Raw genomic sequence first — 20739 nt, forward strand, 5'->3', positions numbered from 1 at the left:
TACTCCTGGTTTAGATGGTAAATTGAGCGGAACTCGGTGGGCTCGCTGAATTTCCATGTCCCAGTTCCAGTTTTTAATTTCAGGCATTGACTCACTGAGAAGTTTAATAATGAATGTTCGCACATTTTCCCCCTCCATTTTCTCCGGCACTCCTAAGATGCGCAAGTTATTGCGCCGCTGCCTATTTTCATGATCCTTGAGCTTCCATTTGTTGTCCATCAGCTCGGCCTCTTGAAGCTTAATTTTCTCCGAGTTCTCAGAAGAGTCTTTTTCCGCTAACATCACCCTTACTTCCATATCTGTGACTCTTTCGCTTATATGGTTACAAGTCTTTGAAAGTTTCTTAACAACTCCTTGCATTTTGCGCAGAGCGGTGCGAGATCTCTTGCTGTCTAATGCGGCCTCTTCTCGATGGGCTGCTATTGCTTGTAAAATAGTCTCAACCGCCGTAGAAGGTAACTCCGAGATACCGGGGTTGACCTCATGAGATGTAATCAAATGCCTAGGGTTGCCTTGCATAGCTCTAGATCCAGCATTAGACTTAGCTTTAACAGTATTTACATTTGTCTTCCCCCCCATAGTTATCATCTGATGAGTAGGGGTGGGGGTCTGACCCCTCGTCTTCCTCCTCTTCCTCCTCCTCTGTAGATTCATAACTCTCTGACCATTCCCCAGCAGTATCAGCTCCAGCCTCTTCAGTCTCATCGGAGAAGGAGTAAAACACGCTAAGATCTTTTCCCCCCTCCGAGATCTGAGCGTTTGGTAGTAAGGTTGCATTAGGTATTGACTGAGTGATACCTTCATTTGCTACAATCAGTTCTGAGTTAATGTGGGGGGGCCTAGACAGTAGTTCCTCCGTGGGGGCTAAAAGCGCGGTCGGTGTTATACATATAGACTGGGTTGTGGCCCCTGCGGCCTCTATGGTCACATCTGCGAGCTCAGTTTGTACTCCTAGTATGTTACCACCTGGACCGGTGAATGACATAGCGTGCCCTTCTTCTATTTGACTTGCACTGGTTTCATGCCCCTCACCCAGCTCACTATTCTGCAAGGGTTCAGTCACAGAAATCTCATTAACAAGCAGGCTAGCAGGTATAGCCTCGGTTATAAGCTGTGAAATGACAAGGGCATTTTGAGGTTCAAGTACTCCATTATTTAAAGTTGAAGCATTGTTTATCTGAGGCATGGGAGATAAAAAACTGAGAAAAAAATCTACTTACTTTACAGATTTTGATAGGTCGAAACCTGAGTCCTATTATTTTAAATTAAATATTTCTTCCTCTCCCAAAGTTATGTTGAACCATACAAAATTAGTTTATTTAAATTTGTTCAGACAAATATGTCAGTCGGGGGCTATGATCATTGGAAGGCCACTACTGATTTGAAATCTATCTGGGGTTCCACAAATTGACAGGTCTGAGGCACTGAAGCCTTACATTGGGCCTGCCTGATCCCAGCACAAATATTATTTTTAAATGATACGGTGTACCAAACTACTTGCTTTGGTTTGGCAACTACAAAAAATGTGAACGCCCCTGCCATTCCAACTTTATCTGAATATCATAATTGGAGCTTGCATACACTTTACACCATTGAAATCTCGCAGACTTTATTTGAAAATAACACCTTTAATATCTCTGAAGTGGATCCTTATGAGTTGCTGGTATAGCAGATACATTCAAATGCCTGCCAACTACATTTTTATAACACTACTCCTGGTTGCACTCAGGATAGACCCGATCCACATTTTTCAAACACACATTCAGTAACCAACTATTCAGTGGGTCAATTATGTCAACAGTGGTTGCAGCACTCTACACTATCGTCCGTTAAACAACACTTATATTTGTTATCCAGTAAAATTGATTTGGCTGTCTTTGTCTTGGTACCCAGGGTTCTGAGAACAAAGAGAATTATGTACGCAGCTTACAATGAAATATGGAAACTTTCACAAATGGAAGCAGCATTTCATTTGCGTCACATAAACCAGGCGAATTTGGAGAAAGTCCTTGCTGTAGTTGATAATAGCATTAACACACTTTCTTCCCGCATTTATAACTTAGATAATATGGTTTCGTCTGTCATTCATTTGATATTGTACAAAAAGATGTGTTAGTGTTATATCATGGTCAAAATTAATTGCATTTTGTGATGCAATTCACATGGACTTTACAGACTTTAAAAATGGGAAAAGTACCATTGGATCATTTGAATTCATCTGCCTTATTTTTGCCATTCAATTTGACTGACAAACAGCAATTTATATCCATGAAAGATGCAATATACACTCTTTTACCCATTGATAAATGAGACACTTTGCCTTTCTCTGTTGTGGAAACTGATTCTGCAGTTTGGGTAATTCATGGGGTTATATCTTTACCTTTTTTGTTGTTTCAGTTCACCTCTTGTATGAAGCATTTCCCACTTGGCTGCTTTCAAACCCCTGGGTAGTACACTTCTGCATGAGCTGTGGTCTTTGACCTTCACCTACAGATGTTTAAGGGAGGGAAAGTATTCCTGATAGGGGAGGACTGTGATTCTACTGCAGGTAATTCCCTTGTTGTATGTGTTTTAAAAGGTAAACCTGTTCCAGCAATAACGCCTACTTTAACTTTGCTTTCTAACGGTAGCTATCTTGTTTTAAATAACCAAGACTTTTGCGGTTGGCTAGCTGGAATACCGTACGTACGTATGTAGTGGAGAAGTGTGACACACAGGTTAGAGCGGCAGACTCTGAAGCAGAGATCAGGCCCGGGACCAGGGTTCAAGTCCCGACGCGGCAGGGTCTTGCGCTCAATGTCCGCGGACTCGATAATTCTCTCCTCGGCGCCTACTTTAATCATGGGTCCCACGCTGCAACTCTGGGCAATAGCTTGCTTAATCTCCACAACGGCCCCAACAACACTGGGATGCCTGGCTTCACCTTGGGGGTGCCCAGGAGGGGCATCTCACAGGGAGAGCCAGGAAGGGTTCCACAGCGTTATACAGCGCCGGGGCGCCCCGTTGCTGGGGCAGCTGTGCGCTTTACAAGTATACTACATTTACATTTACATTTACATTGTAACAATTTCACAGCTCGTAACTTGCTTTAAAGATTTGCTTTTTCCTCCCCAGCGTGGGATGCTCGATAGCTCAATTTGGCCTTCCATTGCGACTTCGAAAACTGATTTCAAGAAATTGAGCAGACTAAACGGGCTTTTTAGTCCAACAATAAATCCCCCTTAAATCAGTGCATGAGACCTTCAAAACGTAGGTAGCTAAGACATCTATCGAGATTCAGTCCCTTCTGAATATGAACCTCCCACTGCATTGCAGCTATTGGGACTGACTAGAAGCATCTTTGTGGGCAATTGCTAGAACAAGCCATGGTCTCAACAAGGAAGCAATATCGAGCACCATAATTACATGCACAGAGGAGGATTGATGCAATTCACGAGACAGAAGAATCCTTTGTAGGGTACATGAGTCCCCTCTTAGATTATGCTTGTGGAATATGAATGGCTTAGCAACAAAATTAGAGGATCCAGACTTCTTGCACTATGTTACAACCTTTGACATAAATTGCTACAGGAAACATGGCTTATGGCTCCTCCGCATATTGAGGGTTATATTTGCTCTGCTATCCCAGTAACAAGGATCAGTAGATTTGGCCACTGTTCTGTTTGGGTGGCCATCTATGTCTCTACAACAAGCATACCTTTAACAACTCTCACGGGCTCGACGTCAAATGCAATATTACAATTACCATCTCCCTCAAGGACAAAGGAATGGAGGTGTGCAAAATTAACTTGTATGTCCACCCCAAACGCAAAGCGAATGACTCAATAGAACTTGTAAAGTAAGTAGCAAAGCATGTTACAGAGCTGGAAAATCCAATGTTTCTCTTGACAGGGGACCTAAATTAATATGTTATAGGCTTGCCACAAGGAGAGGAGGTAGCTATACAAACTGGAATTTACAAGAGTTCTACATATTGTGTTCCACTGTATGGAAAGAAGAAACACTGCAACAGCCGCCTACTTGCAGATCTAGAACACCTAAACCTCCAAGCATTAAAAGGAAGAATTCTGGATGACTCTCCACCAGTTGATTCATATCATTCTGCTACAACAAGTTCTATATTGGATTACACCTTGGTAAGCCTCGCTCTCTACCCATATATCTCTGGGTACAGAAAGGGGGATAAGGGAAATAGTGACCATCGCCCTCAAGAATCTGAAATAAGTCACTGTAGCAAGACCAATTAGGTCAGATACAACTTTGGGGTCTATTTTTACCTCCAACTTAAGAAGGATCAAATGTACAAGAAATTATACAAACTCTAAGGCAGACCAGCAATCCAACTCTTTAACTCGCAAGTATTTATTCCAGAAGACAAAATTGCATGCTGGGAACAGTTTACTGCTACATCACTAGAACAACATGCAGATACCTTTGCTATAAAAGATAACGTCCAGAAATCATGTGGAAAAAACATAATTCTGAAAGATCAAAGAGTACAGCTCAAGCACCTCAAGAAATAAATTCAACTCTGCATAGGCTGAGAAGTCTCCCACTGAATGCCAGTGCACGAGCATCCGCAAAGGACCAAAGGGCTAAATTAAAAACACTGAAATGGAACATCAACAGAGATCATGAGAATATATTTTGGCAAAATTCTTACATGACACAAACTGCAACAACAGCGTCCGCTTCTGGAAAACTGAATGGGATTATCCATCCACATCATAAGGGCATTGGGTCAGATATTTCAGAATTAAACTGGGTAAAATTCCTTACTACCCACTTTAACAACCAAATAGAAAGTGCTGGAGCACAAATGGCCAATAGCTGGACATCAGGAGAACAAGCTGGAGCAAGTATAACTGAGACGAGGGAGCCGGAGCTTCCACCCAGAGAAAACAGACAATCAGGTGCAATTAGCTGCCACTTGTCTCTCTCAATCAGAAAGCAGATTACTAAAGGGAGGAAAGAAGGGGATCTGGAACCGAACGGCATTCCACCGGCCCTGTTCAAAGCAAAGAGTGAAGACTGGGCTGATATTCTGCAACCTCTATTTCTGGAAGTCAGGCGGCTAAATAGAATACCGGAATCTTGGAAGGGCTCCACAATAGGGCCAATCTATAAAAAAAGGAGATAAGGCTGAGCCCAAAAATTATCGCCAAGCAGTTCTGTTAGACAATAAAGCAAAATATTATGCGGGCACCATACCAGAGGAGTTTACAACCTGGGCTGAAGCGAATTTGATAATATCGCTGAATCAGACTGGTTTCCACAAAATGGCAGTACATCTACAAACATCCTTACAATTTCTTCAATAATCGATGCAGCTAAAGCCTCCAAACTACCTTTGCACCTATGTTATATTGACTTTAGCGCTGCTTTTGATATTGTATAGAGGGATATACTGTGGGGGAAACTGGTGCAATGGGGCATACCACAGCCTATTCTAAACATGCTGAAGCTTCTACACACAGATACCTGGGTACAGGTGAAACTATGTAGCAGCACCCACATCTCCTCGCAAGTTCCCACAACAAAAGGATTGAAACAGGGTTGTGTGCTTGCACCAACCCTGTTTAATGTATTCATGGCTGACCTTCCAAAGGTGCTTGACACCTGCAACTCTCATTCACTGAGGATAGGAGGAAAAATATTGACCAATCTCATGTACGCAGATGACGTAGTTCTGCTTAGTCAAACTCACATTGGTCTTCAGCATCTACTGACGGAAATGCAGAACTAGGCCACAGAAAACAACCTAAAAATATATCTGAGCAAGACTCGGAAAATGTCAGCAAACAACAAAAAGAAACTCCAGAGAAAATGGTTCCTTGTTGACACAAAACACAACCCAGCTCATGAATACAAGTACCTAGGAGTCATATTCCATAAGGAAGGGTCGTTTAGGCGCCTGAAAGAGGAATCAAGGAGGAAGGTTCTGCTGATTGCTTTAGCAATGAAAAATAAATTGATGGGGCCGACTCTGACTCCGCTTCTGAAGGTAGTCCAGGCTAAACTACTCCCCTCAATTGCTTGTGGCAGTGACGCAATGTGGGAAAGAGATGCAAAGGAGCTGGATAACACGCAAGTCAAAGCCTATAGAACCATGTTATGCCTTTCGCCCTAAACATCATCTGCTCAAATAAGGTTGGAGTTTGGCCTTCTACGACAAGTTCTAGCTTGGTATGGTGCTTATATCATCTGCTGGTACAAGATCAGAAGTGCCACTATAAACACGCTAAACTATCTGCTGTGGCATGATATACAGCATAGAGAGCACTCCCAAGCTAGACGTTATCTTCAGCTAGCCCTAGAATCTACCAAACTCACGGGACTCTGGGATGTGCAAATTGGCTATTCTAACTTTAAAAAACTAGTCTGGAAGACCATAAAACAAATTTCCTTGGTGGAGGACAAGACATGGTTCTCAAATGGATCTCATACCTGGATGACCCTTTCTTCTTACAAACTACTTGCTCCACAAACATTTTCCAACCAGGGTCACTCCAAAGCCATATAAATGAACTTTTTGAGGCATAGATTGGGAATCTTTCCGTGTGCGAAGACATTAGCACAAGAGCTGTGCAGGCTGTGTAACACCAAGCAAGGCAACATTTTACATCAAATCTACTTAAGCAAGGATTTGCATTAAGCACTGCAAGAGCACCTAAGAGAACCTCTCAAACAGAAAGGCATCTGCACCAGGAGGCAAGCAGTGCTAGCCTACTTAAATCCAGAAAATATACAACTAAACTGCAGAGTGCTAAAATTCCTTATGCTGGCTGAACAAAAAATGCCCAAAACACCAAACATTTTATTAGGCCTTGACACTGCAGGCTGTCCTGTTGATGGGAATATGTCCTAAGCGAGAACACTCCAAGGACATACCGCCAGCAGTACAGTGATAATCCTCGTAATAAGTTGAGATAATTTGAACTACATACTTAATATGACCTGATAAAAGGTAATGCATGGCTGGAGCTAAAAAATATGAGACTAATTTACAGTATCCAGCTACCTAATGACATTCATCATGATTACAATTAATTCTGATTTCATATTGAAAAGAATTTTCGACTTTTTGGTTTAAACTGGTTTATATTTAAAGATTTCCTTTCATAATTTCAAAAATCAAAAAGGCAGCAAAGGTGGATGAAATCACACTGATTGTCTGTTGAACATATTATTTTATGTTTTAAGTATTTATATGCAATCGTTTTAATTAACTACGCACAAATAAATAAACTTGAAACCTCCAACTACGTTTTGGGGAACTCATTCTCCAGATATTCAATGCGTCTGTTACACACAGCATTGCATATTTATTTTAAAGCTGTCGGCTCTGGCCTTGTCACTTTTTTCAGACAATTTTTGGTGTAATACTGGCATTCATTCATTAGATCTTTTCTAGCATCTTTGGTGGATTTGCTTCATACTGGCATTAGCTGCTGGAAACCTGCTTCTGTTGTGCCTGCTTCACAATGGCTGCTCACCTTGTAGTCCTGCACAGACCAGGCCGGCTGGAAAAGTTCAGTGACCGTATACATGTATGCATGCATGTAAGGGAGTCCTTGATGGCATGATCGAGCAGATTGAACAGCTTATCGCTCTCTCTTTCCAGGAGTGCCACGTGCTTGAGGCTTGGAAAACCGCACAGGTTATACCCCTGAAAAAGAAAGCGAACATTCATATCTCCCAACTGCAAAACCTCCGTCCGATATCCCTCCTCCCCTTCTGTGGGAAAGTTGTGGAGAAGGTTGTGAATAAGCAACTTATGCAATTCATCGAAGAGAACTCTTGCCTCCACTCAACCCAGTCAGGTTTTAGAGCAGGATATTCAACTGAATCTGCGGTCCTCTTTTCCACAGAACGCCTGAGACAACTTGTTGATGGAGGGCAGACAGCAGCGTTGGTGTTATTAGACCTCAGTGCAGCATTTGACACCGTCCTGCACTCAACGCTGCTGTCACGCCTCTCAGACATGGGAATAGAGGGCCCAGCCCTGGAATGGATAAGATCCTTCTTGGAAAATAGGAGTTTTCAGGTACATTGCCCTCCCTATAAGTCATCCTCCCGCAAGTTGAGGCATGGGGTTCCACAAGGCTCAAGTCTGAGCCCCACGCTGTTTAATATTTATATGGAGCCCTTGGCACATATTGTGGAATCCTATGGTGTGGATATCGTCACATACGCTGACGATACCCAATTAATAATTCAACTTGCTAATAACCAGCCTGAGGAAGCCATTAATTTTTCCAATTGTATGCGGGCAGTGGCTGGGTGGATGAACAACAACTGCCTTCGCCTAAATGGCGAAAAAACCGAGTTACTAGTGGTCGGTAAGTCTCTCTCTACCTGGTCGCAGGACTGGTGGCCGACGGAATTAGGGCCAATCCCCCGCTCAGCAGAGGTTGTAAGAAACTTGGGAATCATGATTGATGCGGACCTTTCCTTCAAGCAACAAATTAGCAAAATCACTGGAAAATGCTTTGGAATATTAAAAACCCTCCGCAAAGTTCTCGACCTGCTCCCCTTTGGTGCCAGGAAGAAACTTATCCACGCCCTAGTCACGCCGCATCTGGACTATGGCAACGCCCTTTTCCTTGGCCTGAGCAAAAAAGGCATTCAACAACTTCAGTGTGTCCAAAATGCCGCTGCCCGCTTGGTACTGAACCTTCCACGTAGGGCATCCGGTACAACGGCATTGCGGAAACTTCATTGGCTCCCCATTGTGGAGCGTATCAAATTTAAGGCACTATGCATGGCTCATCGTATTGCCCAGGGAAAAGGCCCAAACTACCTGCAAAGACTCCTTATCACCCATCGCCCTACTCGAAATCTTAGATTCGCTGGAGTGATGTTATTCAAACTCCCCCGCGTTCACAAGTCCAGAATGGGAGGTAGCTCCTTCCGTTTCTTGGTTAGCAAACACTGGAATAGCCTCCCCTTGAATCTTTGGATGGAGCCCTCCGAAACAAGATTCAGACAAAATCTAAAAACTCATCTCTTTCCCAAGTAAATAGTATCCTGATACATTCTAGGATTTTAGTGTAACTTGGTTTTAGCTTCATCTGGGAGCAGTAGTTTTTCAGCGCGGGGACACACCGTCATAGGTGTAACCAGGCGCTTAAGAAATGGTCTTATTATTATTATTATTATTATTATGCTTCAGTACATTGCCACTGGCAACACTCAGCATGGCTTATGGGCTGTCCTTCTGCTTTGCGTATTTCAGTTGCGTGCAACCAGTCTTTTCATGTTTGCAATGTTCGTTTACATGGGCGTTGGATTTATGCCTCTCCAATACGTCATGTCCAGACCCAGATTTCGACCAGTTACTGGGTCCCTTAGTGGCCCATGAGTCGGACTGTTCTGGGATAGGCCTTATGGCGCATGCGGCTGTACTTGGAGTCTTGGCTCAATGGGATATCTGTGAGGCTGCACAGTATCTCCTACTTCGAAGTTACATCGAATATCACACAAGTTATCCTGCAATGCTAATGGAGACACGCGTGTTCATTCGGCTTGATGGATTGGACGGCGTCCCTCTTTCTACCATCGACAATGATGTCCTTTTGGAGGGTATTGCATTCTGTTGCTCATACACTCTGATAGATTAAATTTGCTGGCGCGCCATACGTCGCTCTACGGATTTTTTTATCCCTAGATGGGTTTTTCTTTTCCTCTCCCTCTCTTCATTTTTTACTCTCAAAATTTATCAGTTGGAGATGCTTTCTTTAACTCTGCTCACAATTATTAAACTCTGTTTTCGTCCTAAGTCTATATGGTATGGCCATACCAGGGGGAGGGTGTAGTGTGGAAAGTGGGTTCATTGTCGACATTGCTAAGTTAGCAGAAGCTTGGTTGCCATGATGCTGCTTTTGCGCACATTACTACATGACTTTGTTTTTACAAAACTCTGCCTGTGCCTTTCACATAAGAACTATTTGCTTTTCTCGGTCTCTGCTGTTCTCTGGGGTTTAGTCTGCACGCAATGTACATGGTCAAAAAACAATGCCCCTTGTTATTCTGTTCTGGTCAGTCCCTCGTACCTAGACACAACAAGCGACACAGCGGCACCACTGAAAGTCGAGTGCTTTTAATATTGCAGGCAGGCTTGTTATTGACACACGTGGAGGGACACTTTTCCAGAGAGAAGAGCTGTGCTTGTCCAGAGATGTAAACGTTTCATCTAAGCTTTGATGTATGGGGTCTGCTGACAAAGCTCAGAGGTCTTCTTTTTTGTAATAAGCTAATTGCTACCACAGGGAGGGTGGCAAGGCACTGTAGCCCTTTTCCACTGTCTTTATAAAATGATATTCCTGTTTGTATTATATGGAATTGTAACAATGCTGACTATATTGTGTTTATGCATTTTGCTGCTAGTAATGGCATGTGTATTGTACCATAGAGCATGTTAGTTAAATTAAACATTTTAAACTACACCGTGTCTCTGATTACTCTTATTGTGCACAAGTATTAGTGAGTGAGCAAAAGAGTTGTCTTGCCCCAGCGATTCCTAAGAGAGTTGGAAGTGTCGTGTTCTGGGTTGTCTAAACATTGGTAGTATCACTGATATGCCGGAGAACAAATGAGACACTATAGCTGGTCTGATTGGGATTTTAGGCACTAAGGTGATAGATTGGTACACCACAATATACTGAGGTCCTAGTTTCCTGCGCATAGTTATGTATATGTGTAGAATCCCCGCAATAGGCCTGTCAAAATCGATCCTTGAGCTGGAATGCTTCCCTCTAAGAGAGCCTTGCCACTTGCTAGATGGTATGCTGAAAGCATCTTTACAATCATCAGAGTTAATGAAGAATGCTTCTGACTTTTTAGTCCATCCTGGTGCACTGGTTTGTTTTGTACAGGAACTAAAACACAAATACGTCTGATTTTGTGCTTTGTGTGGCATCAAACAAAGAGTCATCCCAAATGTGTCATTTAACTGGTGGTTCTTAGTCCTAGAGGCTGTGAATGATATAGGGCCAGATGTAGGTAATTCCCATTTACCGATTCCTAAATTCCGACTCATACCGAATCGGTATTTCAGAATCGGTAAATGGTATGTAGGTAAAAAATCGGTAAAACGTATTGATTCGGTATGACTCGGTATCTTAAATCGGTAATTACCGAATCGGTCAATTCCGATTCGGTAAATTCCGATTCGGTGAAACGCAAGCATTCCTATGGGCCGCCATAGGAATTAATGGGATTTACCGAATCGGATTTTACCGAATCGGAATTGACCGATTCGGTAATTACCGAATCGGTAATTCCCGAATCGGATGTTTGAAAAACGCCATGTGAGCCTGCCAACCAATCATGGACACCCTACACACCCCGCAACCAAGGCCCTGAGAATCCAACCAATCAGATTGAAGCACCCCTCCCCAGTACCTGGGAGTGGCCACACCCATGCAGGTGCACACCAACAGAACAAACAATTGAGCAGAGGTGAGAGGAGCTGAGCATCCACAGGCAAGCAGTGCTACAGAATGGAGACACATGAAGGGCAAAAGGATGGTGGGGAGAGAAAAAGGAAGATAAAGTTCAGCCCAGAAGAACTACAGGTGGCTGTAGAAGAAATTGTAAGCCACTACAGCCACATTTTCGGGAGACAGTCTCTGCATGTTGCAGAGAGTGTGAAGAGGAACAGTTGGAGAAGTGTGGCTCACTGGTTAGAGGAAGCAGACCTGGAAGCAGAGATCAGCCTGGGACCAGGGTTCAATTCCCGGCTAGGCGGGGTCTTGAGTCCTAAAATGTCCATGGACTCGACAATTCTCGCTCCGGTGCCTACTTGATTCACGGGTTCAAACTCTGCGACTCTTGGCAATAGCTTGCTTAATCTCCACAACGGCCCCTCGCGGCGGGTTGCCTGGCTTTCACCTTGCGGATACCCTGCCGGGGTTATCTCACAGGGGAATACCAGGACGGGTTCCCTAAGCAAGCGCTTAGAAACCGCTCGGTGATTTGCGCTATATAAATTCCTGTACATTTGGCTTGGCATACAGGGCAAAGTGAATGCCATTGGTGTGACCTACCGGGTGATTGAGGACATCAAAAAGCGATGGTATGACCTGCACATCGTAAAAAAGAAAAATATTGCAGCACAAAAAAAGGATGCTGGTGGGACTGGAGGTGGCAGGAGCAAAGCACCAAAGCTGACAGCAAGGGAGGAGCTTGTGGAAACCACCATGGAGCCAGAATGCATCCATGGGATAGGAGACCTGGACAGTACAGCAAAAGCTACAAAGAAACAAGGTAAGAGGCATGTACCCTAATCCACAACCATCAACCTGACCCCGTACCCCACTGTGTAGAATCATCACACGGCATGACAGCTCATACTTGGTGGCAGCAATGCATCATGGTAGACGTAGTCATGAATACATAGATGCAAAGCATACACCACATGACTCTGCAAGGCATGCCACAAACATCACCGAACACACAATGTGCACTGGGCAAATGTGTGTAAACTATTTATTTAAGAACTACACACAGATGAACAACAACATTGACCCTCTGTCAATTTCATTCCACAGGAGAGTCCTCACGCAGTTCAGCACCAGCAAGGGAGGAGAGGGCACCAGCAACTAAGAGAAGGGAGAAAGAGAAGAAAAAATCAGGTCACAGCGCTGTATAAGGAGGCAACACCACCACCCAGGAAGCCTCATCACCAGAGCGACCCACAACACCTGTCCCACTATCCCCTTTGTTGTTTGGATCTCCTGAATTGTCAAGCACACCGCGTACACCCATAGCAATGTCCAAGGTGTCCATGCAGGGAGGGGCAAGTAGGCATGAGGAGCCCCCTCAGATGATCCTGCAAACCTCTGATTCGGAGGATGAGGATGTTGTACCTCAAACAAATGCACCTGTGGCTGACAAGGCTAGACCACAGATTGCAGCAGGTGCTGCGTGCACCAGTGTTCTTGGCAGGAGGGCATGTGAGGGTGGGGAGGGGCAGGAAGGGGAGAGCGTCTTCTGTGGCCTGGAGGGCACAATGGTCAAAGTACAGCGCCTGCAGGCCAAAGCAATGTTAGCCATGCATCGGCAGGTTCGCTGCATGAACAATAAAATGACCAACATGGACAAGGGTATAGGCCACATAGCATCTAGTTTGGAGGCAATATCAAAGGGGATAACAGACATCTCCACATACATGGGTGTACTGTCGAATAAGTTGGACAGGGATCATCTACAGCGTGGCAGGGATCGGCAGTATATGCGCCAGCAAACAAAGGCAATGAACAGATTTGCTTCAAGTACGTCACTACTGTGCCGACGCTCTATATCCATGCAGGATGCAATTGTGCACTGCTGCACAGACTTGACACGGGGCATGGGAAGAGTGACCTCTGCGATGGAGCAGATGCTCAACACAAACACAGGCAATGCTGGTGACACGGGTGTGGAGGAGACAGAGGGGTCAACCAGCAGGAGTGGCTCCAGCACACCTGTACCGGAGGTGCGCAGGAGTGGCAGGCGCAGCCATGCTGAGTCAGGCCCCAGCAGAGAATCTGAAAGCCAGGCACATCAATCGCGCAATGTAGTGCGTGGACGTAAGCACTGACCTATGCTGCAGAATGATACAACTGCACACAGTGACGGCAACTGTGCAGGAGCAGCCAGAGACAGACTTTGATGAATGATGCCCTTTCCGATGTGACAATGATGATGTAGTGAATATTAAACTACACTTGTCAAACACTATACCTGTCTATGTGTCATACATTACCTAGAAATATCGACGTGTAATTTCTGTCCGTCTCAATCTACCATCTATTGCTGCTAGTCCTGTTGCCTGGGGCTCTGCTTGTTCTTGGTCATCATCAATGTTCTCGTGATGTGTCACCTCCACCTCTGTGCCTTCCTTGGTGGCAAGATTGTGCAAAATGGCACAGGTCACTATTATCTTGCAACACAGGATGGGGGTGTACTGTCGCGCACTTCCACTCTTGTGGAGGCAGCGAAACCTGCTCTTGAGGAGTCCAAATGTTCGCTCCACTACGTTGCGAGTTGACCTGTGTGCCACATTGTATCGCCTTTTGGCTCTGTTAGTTGGGTTGAGGTACGGTGTGAGCACAAAGGAACGCAGGGCATATGCACTATCACCTGGGAGGGAATGAGAGGTACATGAGTTACAATCACATTACACATTCATTTGCCATTCATTACAGGGTGTGTTACACTTATTTACCAAGCAGATATCCATCTCCAAAATCTCCAGCAACTAGCCGTGTGTATATTTCGCTGTTCTGGAAAATGTAGGAGTCGTGCGTGCTCCCAGGAAATTTGGCCACTATGTTGGTGATGATGTTGCCTGCATTGCATATCACCTGCACATTGATGGAGTGTGTTGACTTGCAGTTTCTGTAGATCTGTTCGGTGGCTGCAGGTGGGCATAGGGGAATGTGGGTGCCATCTATGCAGCCTATCACATGCGGGAAGTGTGCCAGTCCATAAAAGTCAGTTTTTGTTTTGGCAAGTTCCGCAGGTGTGTCAGGGAAATGGATGTAATGTCCCATTCTCTGCGTCATGGCATCCAGAAACTTCCTGAAAAAACGGGACAGACAGCTCTGGGATACACAACCTACTGCAGCTATCACACTCTGGTAGCTCCCAGAGGCAAGCAGGTGTAAGGTACATAGCACCTGGACATGGGGTGGGATGGCGTGGGCCCTGGGTGTTGGGTGATCCAGGTATGGGTGGAGGTCCCTTATCAAGTCCATGATGGTTCTGGGGTGCAGCCTGTACCTCTGGAGTATCTCAGGCTCAGTCAATTGGAACAGAGTGATCCTCTGCCTGTACACCTGCTCCTCCCTTCTCCATACCCTCAGACCTGCAGCCTGTAGCCTTTGCCTCCTCGCAATCACATAGAGTGCTGCCATTTTTGCAACACTGTTGCATTTTGGGCCCTTTTTTATAGCCTGCACATGGTTACCACCTGCTTTCAGTCCATGGTAAATAACGACTCTTAAATACCGAATTTCATTGAATTCGGTATTTTTATCCTTTCCTACATCTCGATGGGCATTTTTTCCGATTTCTTATTCACCGATTCGGTGAATAAGGACTCGGTAAATAAGGTATCGGTAAATACCGATTCGGTAAATATGTATTCGGGAAACACAGAATCAGTATTTTACCGATTCATATTTTCCGAATCGGTACATTTTTGTCACCTACATCTCCTTTTCTCAATACCTGTCGGTAGCGGCCGATTTTACCGATTTTGGGCCGTTACCGACCGGTAATAGCCTACCTACATCTGGTCCATAGTATCCATGAGGTAACCACTTACAGACGTTTTTGCTGAGTGATGATGCCAAAGGCAAGAAATGCAGTTGCATTTTGATGTGAAAAAAGTACACACAATTGCATTCTTAGATTTTTACAAGAAAACATGACTGCTGTAGTGGACATAATAAAAAAATGAGAGTCTGAAAACACCATTGTCTACTAAGGGGCCGATTATGATATTGTCCGGAAAGCATTCCTACCGAATCAGTCCCGGAATGATTTCCGAATGACTCGAATCAAGAGAGTCCGACGGAGCTATTTGGATGCTTCTGGATACAATTTTGGTTGGACTTCTATTGATTTCAATAGGAGGCTGTGTTCTGAATGAATACACAGGCTCCCATTCAAAAAAAGGGATGGTTGGGTAAAATCGTGCACCCTGTGGCTGGCACCTCATGTTGCCTGCCATATTGTGCATGATTGGAAAAGGGGTACCTTTGGTACTCCTACGGGCCCAATTCGGGAGGCCCCGGGTGACGGGGCCTGCTTAGGGCCCCCAAAGACAGATTCCAGTAGCCAATTTGTTCCAGATGAATCGATTTAGAACGGCTCTCCAAATCGGTCATCGTAATCACTCAATTGCAAACTGAGTCCATAGGGCTGAACAATTCGGCTCAGAAAGACACGACCTGTTCAAATGACTTTAGGAATCAATTCAGACAGCCCTAAGAGTTTACAGGCATCGTAATTTCTCGGTGCGAACTGTGTACGATTTTGTAGGAAACAAGGGTTCTGAATTGGATTCAGCAAACCAAAATCTGATTCGGAGCCATTCAGAACAGCATTGTAATTGACCCCTAAGTGTTCAGCATAATTGGTGTAGATGTGAAACATCTCCTTGAGAGTAGGCTGGGCAACACTTTTAGTGACTTTGGCACTGCGACATGTTTCCCGTCAGAGTGCTTGCCGCTTGGTAAGAAATGAAATGTTGAGGAGCAATTCAGGAAATTTAATTGTACAATGTATGAGAAATGGCTTGCAATGATGCATAGAAATGTTCCTTCACCTACCATGAATCCTCACTGTGGTACTCTGCACAACTTCTAGATCCCTTCCGTAAATGGGAATGTTCGTTGGACTTTCAAATGTGGTGCTTCACGTTTGACTGCTTCAATAACTCTTAGGGCATATGCGCCCTGCTCAACGCATTTGTTGCAGAAACTGTCCCCGGGAATCGCAATCTTCAGGTGCACTAGTAATGGCATGGAAAGCTATGTCCGTGGCCAGAGTTGGCAAATTGTGTACTGGCTGTTTTGGCATTTACCATCTCAGTTGCCAATGTTGAGAGGGCCTTTTCACAGATACAAGTTTACATGGGAATGAAAGAGTGAAGTTGCATGATCAAAGACTCACTGAAGAAGTACTGTATGGTGTACCACATTAAGTCAGATTTATAAAAATGTATTTGAACCTCATTTGCACTGTATGTACACTCTCTACATACCATGCACTATCAATGTAGAAAGTAAGCAATAATAAAAGAAAAACATTCTATAAACACCTAAAATACACTACTTCTTTTGTCTTTATTGGTGAAAAATGTGTAAACACTCATAACTGTTTTTATGGTATTGAAATCATTTGAAAACACTGAAAAAACCCACCAAAATTTACCAAAAATAGAAAGATAAAATAGGAAAGCATAGATTTAATTTACATTTATTACACTCCTAACATGCCTGAGAACACCCGCTTGTGATACCGCTATCATACAATTCAGAGCCCAGACAGAGTTGTACCTGAGATGCCTATGTATTGACCCTAGAACAGGCAGGACCAAGTCTGGAGGAGTGGGGCGAATTGTTATCATAAACTGCAGGTCAATAGTTGTAAATCTTGACAGATGTTTACAAAAAAGAGAGACTTAGCTCCCACTATCATGACACCTCAAAAAGTAAAATAACACTCAAGGGACATAAATGCTTCAATATATTTGCAAGTTAATGCAGAACAGCCTACCACATTCACCTAAGTATTAACCTGAAAAGGCAGAGGCACATATAAGCAAGAACATAAAGTTAATGATTGAGCAATGGGTCCGATGCTCTAATAAGTCAAGTTATAGCCTCACTCTATTAGGAATTATGATATTTCTTGCAGTAATGTGATTTTCTGGATAACACAGAGCAGTTATATGTGCAATTATGCAATAGGTCCTCAGCTGTCTTTAGTTGATTTGTTTATCTAAGAGGAAGCCTGCTTCCGGCACCTATTAGACTTGTGTGTTATGAACTAATCTAAGTATTGTACTTGTTGGAGGTGTTATGCATGTTTATTTCAGATAGGTGAACATAGCTGCTGGGTATGTATGATTAAGAAATATTACAAAAGTAGAAATAGCCATGCGAAGAATAATCTATGTCTTTACATCACTTAAATGAAGCTAATGCTATCCCATTCTTCCAGAGAGTTAAGGCCATTGTCTATCATGTTGCAATGCATTATCAACTTGCTTTCCTTCTTATTCAGGTTCGATTGCAAATCATCTCTTTGAAGGTTTTTCAGTGCATTCCATTACTTATTGAGCCACTGTTGTCCCCTACTCATTTAAAGACTTTGCACATGCTCTAATCATGAGCCACCTGGACTTTGACATTGACATTCCAGAAAGTATTCCTCAATCATCACTTTAACCTCTCAAATCTAGCCTAAATTCTATAAACCAGACTGCTCATCTCTTCCATATGTTTGAAAATAGACTGCCTGACACTCTGGATGTCAGTCACTTAGCAGCTTTAATTACAATCTGTTTCATTCACTGAATGATGCAAATGAAGACCAGTGTGCAATAGCCAAAGCATTCAGTTCTATTTGCCTCTCAAGCCTGGTGGCACCTGACGGCTAGTGTGTCTGCCTCACTTCGTGTCATCAGTGGCACTGTTCTCAGTCCTGGGCTTTTTAACCTACACATCATTGTGTAACCTACAAAGGATTAATACTGCATGTTAGTTTGATTAGTTTATTGTAAGCAAAACCAGGGCAGCGCCTAGATACATTAAGATGTCAAATAAAGGACCAGGATTAAAACTAGTGCTCGTGCTGACATGGAGTGTGGTGTTCACATTGCAGAGAGGAGTCTTCAAGATTAAGACGTTCAGTGCACGAAGCTGGCAAATTTCCAGCTGCACCGCCCAAGCAGGGAAGGCTCTCCCCCTCATCCTCAGAGTGTTGGAAGATCATTTGTCCTTTCAAAAAATTTGAACATTGTCTTCTCCCAATCTTAGCCACCGTCTGATTTACTACTGTGACCTGACCTGAGATGACCTGATGTGTGTGTTCTTTATGGTCGGTTTCCTTATGCCAGAGGCGACAAACTGTGCATGTTCATAAAATAACTTTAGTTTTCCACATCCTGTTGCATAACTCTCTAAACAAGCACTAGCCTGTTTAACCGTTTATTCCTTTAGGCTTGTTATGCAAACCACATAGACTGCTTTTATTGCAGACCCTGTATTCACTTCCCAGACCCAGTGCCTTCCTTCAGACAGACTCTAGCGCTTTGCACGCGGGGAGCTCGCCAAGCACTAAAGAGCTGCCTTTCATTATCAACAATCGCTTTCCATCCACCACTGCAGCAGCTGCTGGTCAAGCAGGAAGACAAACCCACTGCAGCAGTAAGTTGTACTTTTCTCATGTGTTTCCTGCTCTACAAGTATGAACGGTGCAGCTGTATTTAAACTGTAGGGCAATGGACAGAAGAGAATATAAGCTGGAATTTGACTATTTTATCAAGTAATTTACATGGGAACTTAGGATAGTTGGTGTTGTGAAGTTTGGAAATACAGAGGATACAAATCAAGGTGATTATTATCCCAATACCATCATTACACCTCCTTCTACAGAGTAATGTGGGTCATTCGAGAGGTGTGTCAAATGAAGCACATTAAAAGGTATACTCCATACATCTCATTATCATGTGGCTGCAAAGTCTTATTATTGTGTCAGGGAAATGATTTGCTATGTTACAATATTGATAGATCGTGGAGCCAAATATTTATAACAGCTTAATTCTTTAAGAATTTCACTCCGAAATTACATGGGCTATTAAAGTGGGGGGCGGGGGAGGAGGGCAGGACTGATTGTTCTACGAAGAATTATATTAAAAACTGAGATCCGGCTGTTCCATGGTTCACTGAGCTGCTTGAAGAGTAGATTATATTCAGATTTGTTCGAAAAAGCTCATGGGCAGTAGATCAACGTACAAATTTAGCTGCTTTAAAAAGTGTGTGCGCAGTCTGGAACCCCAGTGTGCCAGGATAGCCCGTGGTTATGATATTAATGTTTCCACTCCGGCTAGTAGCCTGGCCAAGGTGTCTGACAAATCCAATGATAATTATATTCAGAGCTGAAGACCGGCTTTGCCTCAGAGCACACAATTACATTCATTACAGAAGTTTCTGTTCAAATGAAGGTTTGAGGTGGGCCCTCCTCTCCTCCGACATTTTGGTGCAGATACAGGTTGGTGCAGAAGGTTCTCTTTATTTGAGCCGCATAGCCATCAGGCTCTGTTGCTGGAGTACAACCATGCAGGTTTGTAGCTAGAGTGGTTGATAGCCCAGGGAACACCGCTGCAGATTAAGCTCCGGATGAAGCGGATATGTGCAGGCTAGGTAGGATGCTTGCTTTGGTTTCGAATAGTCTTTTATGACCATCCATGCATGGCTTCTTTTTGTGAGCTCTTCTTTATCATGTAGAAGAGACATTGAGGCCAATACAGAGTTAACTAGTTTTTTAAGGCATTGTATGACAGTGGTGAGGCCCAGAGGTTACCTAGGTACAAGGTGACAAAGGATTGACCCACATGTTCTCAAAGGCTGTTTCTGTGCTTGCTGCAGCTCGAATTGGCATTTCCGGACCACAGGATGTTATTTAATAATTGATCTCTTTGTGTTTTAGTTTAAAGGACCATTTGACAATTGCCCCCTGTTGCACTACTGATTGCCTCATTAGGCTGAATTTCAGTCAGATTTGACTTGGAGAGGAACTCGATGCTAGGTTTAACACATAGGGTTAAACTTTTGTTTTGGAGTTTGACCAAGAGTGCTGAATCACGGTTGAAAAGGGCCTTACTGCCGTATGGTGAAAGCTGGAAAACAAAAAAAATGCCTAAACCACACTTTCTTCAGAAAAAAAGCTTAGACGGAATGGAAAAATATTTATTCAATCCAAACCTGGCGAAGTGATTTTTGCCGATTATTTTATATTCCATCAACATATACTTATATATTTAAATAATAGAAAGAAACACAGCACTTTAGAATCTTAAACACCTTTCAACATACAAATAAAAAATATATACACAGATATAATGACATCAAACATTATACAACAAATCAATACATTACATGAAACCACAATAGATTAACAAACATCACATGAATGAAAGAATCTGACATATGGGGAAGATTGTCAAATCAATGACCG

At 43.5% G+C, this 20739-nt stretch overlaps 1 protein-coding gene across 2 annotated transcripts in view; it reads left to right on the forward strand.

Annotated features, from left to right (window-relative positions):
- The first annotated feature begins 18712 nt into the window (after positions 1-18712).
- Positions 18713-20739, forward strand: part of LOC144770655 (putative methyltransferase DDB_G0268948) — a 430911-nt gene continuing 428884 nt past the window's right edge. Inside the window, exon 1 of one of the 2 annotated variants that reach the window (XM_078655364.1) lies at positions 18713-18929. The gene's annotated coding sequence lies outside the window, so the exon portion shown is untranslated. The remainder of the gene's footprint in view (positions 18930-20739) is intronic. The other variant, XM_078655366.1, reaches the window with a different exon arrangement.

Source organism: Lissotriton helveticus, chromosome 7, assembly GCF_964261635.1.
Source record: "Lissotriton helveticus chromosome 7, aLisHel1.1, whole genome shotgun sequence".
NCBI classification, from domain to species: Eukaryota; Metazoa; Chordata; class Amphibia; order Caudata; family Salamandridae; genus Lissotriton; species Lissotriton helveticus.